At 36.7% G+C, this 5,093-nt stretch overlaps 1 pseudogene; it reads right to left on the bottom strand.

Moving 5' to 3' along the window:
• Window positions 1-1,518: 1,518 nt before the first annotated feature.
• Window positions 1,519-4,771, bottom strand: LOC122522704 (annotated as a pseudogene).
• Window positions 4,772-5,093: the final 322 nt, after the last annotated feature.

Genomic DNA, 5,093 nt, shown 5'->3' with positions numbered 1-5,093 from the left:
TCCCAACTAGCTTGACAATTGATGAAATCTTGTTAAACCTTGAAAGAGTACCTAATAAGGATCCTATATGTTAGTATTCAAACAGAGAATGGATAAGGGCTGTGTTTATAGGTCTAATCTGCAATAATTCCTCGGCTAACTGCAATTGATCCTCTGATTGGCAGCTGGTAAACATTTTACGCAATTGTTGATTTCTAATATTCTCAGATTTTAACAAGAAGTCTTCCACTCTTGATCTGATCAATGCTTCAGGTAGCTTTGGTCTGCTTATACTTAGGGAAGATGGCTCTAACACCAATTGAAGTAGACTCTGCTTGTCTAATGACCCTCTGTGGAAACGTACTGCTCCTGCAATAAATTGCTTATATCTATCATAGTGATCCCACACAAATCTCAGTAAACTTAAAGATTCACTCAATGTATCCTGGTGACCCGCATATAAGAAATTCGTCAACAACTGCATTGGGAGATAACCAAAATCAGAAGATAGTAATGTGAGAAGCACTAGTCGCTCTTTATTCAAGGGAACTATGGCCCTGAAGAACACATCCCCTAAAAGGGTTAATAGTATTTCCAATAGAGCAAAGCCTGGTCCCAGGAGAGGGTCACTCTGCTGCTCTGCCAAACTTGTTCCTCATTGACTGCTGTGGTAACAATAGCATTTACACCAGAGTTAATATCACCTGAACCAGCAAAAGCTCTATTAAGGCTTTTCCCCTGGAACTTTTACACCCTCTATATGGTAAGCTCGTTGATAACAAGTGATGTGGCTAGAGTTCAAGTCTCTTCTAATTTAAGAGCTAACTCAACTTTATCAAAGGCTAATCGAAGATTCGCTTTAATCAGTTTGATTACTTCGGGTGTCTTATCATTTTTGAAAAGTCGAACAAAAAAACTTGGTTATCCCCAGATCCAGTCAATCGTGATCAAAGTCCATATAAACATAACACGTCTTATACAAAGATGGTGATCAGGTCCATATTTCTGTAATATACCCTGATTGCCACCTGCATGCATTGTCCACTGGTTGAAGGAACCAGGGAACCCTGGAGGTGAGAATTTGTTAGCAGATATTAACAACCCATCTGTAAATATGTTAGGCATATACCGAAAATGGAACATTGAATAGATTGCATAGGACATCCAAAATGTGGACTTGTTGGTAAGATCTAAAAGTGTAATTCCATTGCTCTAAGTCCATATGGAAACGAATCACACTTGATCTGTAGTTTCTGGCAATGTTGACAAGATATCCATCTTCTGTCGTAGCTGTGCTCCTGAAAGAGTCATGGATTGTTGCTTAAATAGGGGCAAGATCTGCTCTCCAATATTCCTCTCACAGGCTGACGCCATTATTCTACATACAGTCTTCATTAAAATTTGTTATTAATTTCAGTGTTTGTTTCTGAAATATTGCTGCAGATGCCAAGGTATCTTCTATTGTTGCTGCTTTCATTTTTGAAACAAATTTTTTTATTTTTCTTTGACGAATGCCATAGTTTTTTTAAACTTCGTCACCTAGCTTTCCATAGCCTTGAATTCAAGATCCGGAAATTGTCCTGCTGCTGCTAAGACCCATTGTTGTAAATTTCTGGTTGTTACCTGTTGACAATTTTCCCTAGCTTCAACAAAACGATCGTAAGTCCAAGAATTAACCCATTTTCATCATCGCTCTACTTAAGCTTCCACATCAAAACATCAGCGACGTTCAACAAACGAATGACGCGTATCACCACGCGCGGTCGATCGTATGTGCAGTAACGGGCATCGAAATTATCGATGATGATTCATGATAAAAATCATCGAGCTCATTAAAAATGTACTTTTTAAACGATTTATACAAAGTATATATCGCATTTTACATTTTTTTACACAAAAGGATAAACAAATATTTTTTATAAATAAAATAAACTTATTTTAGTTAAAATGAACATATAATAAATTAACGTTCGTGAAATTCTTTAAAGTGGTCAATACATAATGCTTTATCACAAACATGGCATTTAAATACTGTCTCCCTTCGAATTGACATACTTAGGCATAGAACGCATCGTTTTGAAATTCTATTTCCCTTTGCTGGAGTTGCAGGTATCCGTACAGGAAAATGTCTGCCAGTAAATCTCGTAATGGAATCATTGACAGGTGCCTTATTTACATTCATATTGGGTAAATATTTATCAATAATTTCTTCAGCTAATAACTGTTTAAAACACATGAAACGATCGATCTTTCTTATGATTTTTAAAAATTACATAAGTGTTTAGCAACATCATGTCAATAAAATAAAAAAATATTTTTTTATAGGCTTTTTACATCGTCGAATAGTATGAAATTTGCTTAACATCTGGTCGCCAACATCAACTCCACCCATATATTGATTGTAATCTACTACTGCGGTTGGTTTTAAACTATTTTCTCCAGTACATCGGTTTCGTTTTCCTTCAACAAAACTTAAATCGTGCATAGTAGTTAGCATAACGACATCTTTCTTGTCCTTCCACTTTATCGCCGCCATCTTTTTGTACTAAATATAACAGATTCCCCTTTTTGTAATACGCATGATTTTAATTCTGGAGGCATTTCTTTCCTATTTATTCTCGCTGTTCCGCATACATTTGTTTTCATATTATATAATTCTCGGTATAATGTTGGTGAACTGTACCAGTTATCAATGAATAAGCAATACCCCTTGTGCAATAATTGACTCTCTTTTAACAAATTCAATACAACATTCCTGCCAGCAGATCCTGTAGCAGTTTTATCTCCTCCTATATATATTGAAATTATGTATGTATAGTGATTGTGAATCACAGACTTTATAAATTTGACACCGAATCTCGCACGTTTTGTTCGAATAAATTGTATGTAATGTAAACGACTTCTACATGCTATTAGTGATTCATCAATGGAAATGTTTTTATTTGGGACATACATACGAATGAAAGTTTTCTTTACAATTTCAATAACTTCTCGAATTTTAGACAATGGGTTATTAGGATTATTTGTACTGGAAAAGTGTAAATTTTGTGAGATAGAAATAAATCGGCTACGGCTCATGACATTCTTAAAATACGGAGTTTCTATACTTTTATCTGTTGACCAATAGCTTTAAATCATGGGCTTGGAAATTATATAGACTCATTAAAATATTTACTGCAATAAATGCTTTTAATTCGTCCCCTTTAAGAGATATAAAGTCTGCGTCGCTTGCAACATACTTATTGGTTTCCGTAATTACTTTTGTAATTAATTCATTGTTAAAAAATAATTCAAAAACCTCCCCTCTCGACAGACCCGTGTATTTACAGTTGCACCACCCACATTTGTAAAACGATGTATAATCGGAGTATGATTTTCGGCTTTCCGCACGTACTCTTCATTTATCAAACTATCGCTCTGTTCATTTTCGCTATCAGAACTTGACGAAATCTCCGGCAACGTCTTCTAGAAAGTCGTACCTCATTACTTGATTCCGAATCAGGATACTCAATATCCATTGGGGCATACTAAATTTTAGATTATATTACAAAATAAGATTGCTTTCCAAACTTGGATTTTCGAATTCAAATATAGATTGGCAACACTTACTAATAGTGGCAATTTGGAAGATTTTCACAGAAAAAGTAAAACTTTTTTAGAATACACTGATGTATATTAAACTCAAAGAACTGGAACGCTCTCACAAATGGTTAAACGTGGTCTGATGCAATTGAAGAATATGTTGCAACTGGTAAGAAAAATCAACGTAGGCTCGCGGATTATTCCGCTCTTGGTGATAGCTGACAATCGCGCCCCGCGGATTATTCCGCGCTTGGTGATAGCTGACTGTCGCGACTCGTGGATTATTCCGCGCTTGGATGCAAATGGGTTAATTATCGCCTTTACTTTCGATTATTGTGGTGTTAATATCGCTCCTGCGATCTACCACTGGTGTTATATCTGTAAGACGTATTCGTCTTAACAGATAAACTCTTTGTCTTTCTATGATCCTCTCGCTCTTTGTCTCCGATTATTTTGTTTCCAAGTGTCCTCGTAGGCGTCCAGCGGTAAAATAGACTGAATGTCTTTGGTAATGGGCCCTGCAGGGTGCACTCACTCGAAGGTCGAGTGGTGGGGGTTATGGATGCTAGTTACTAGTAACTCTTTATCGATTTAGTGGGCGCATAGTAACTATCGATTTTAGTTACTATGGATTTTTGGTTATAATCGATTCCGATCATACATGTACTGCTTTTGTACTGAAGCAGACGAATACGGCTACATATACTTTGATACGTCTGCGATTTCGATGTTTTTTTTTCCTTTATAAATATAGGACCACAAAAATACATACACCGGTATGTAGAAATGGTCGCATTTGCTGTATCCGATTTGCTGGTAAATCGCTCATTTGGTAGTTAGGCATGATTCGCTTTTAATCTCTACAAATTATGCATTTGTTTATTACACGTTTTACACTGGCTCGCCCGTTTATTGGCCAGAAACTTTCGCGGATGGCGTTAAGCGTTGCTTGTTTCCCACCGTGATATATTTTTTCGTGACTTTCGCGTATTATTGCATGTGTAATAAAGTGTCCTTTTGGCAATAATGCCGGATGTTTTTGATCATGGGATAGATTACTTCTCGCTAGTCTTCCGCCAACCCTTAAAATACCCCGATCATCTATGAATGGATTAAGAGCTATGACTGACATGCGAATATCTCTTCCAGTTTTGATTTGCTTTATGGTTTCATAGAAAGATTTGCCTTGTATGACCTTTAATATGGTCATTTCCGCGTTTTTTAACTCATCCACCGATAATTCCCCAGTAACCCTATCGCTATTCGACCTCTTTGAATTGAGAGAAAATCTGATGCAGTACGCTACTATGCGTTTTAGTATGAATTGACGAGTAGCGAAAAAATAAATCAGGCGAAGAATCAGAGGTCGCGAGTGCTACGACTTTCTTTGTCACCGGTATTTCTATTCTTTCTAATATGTTAGGTGGCCAATATCATTCAGGCTGAATTAACTAAGACGGTCCTGACCTCCAAAATTCGCTTCGATAAGATCAATTGGTGTCACGCCGCGAGATATCAAATCAGCCAGATTA

Source organism: Polistes fuscatus, unplaced genomic scaffold, assembly GCF_010416935.1.
Source record: "Polistes fuscatus isolate 324 unplaced genomic scaffold, CU_Pfus_HIC Scaffold50, whole genome shotgun sequence".
In the NCBI taxonomy this organism is placed as follows: domain Eukaryota; kingdom Metazoa; phylum Arthropoda; class Insecta; order Hymenoptera; family Vespidae; genus Polistes; species Polistes fuscatus.
This window is presented reverse-complemented; position numbering and strand designations above follow the sequence as displayed.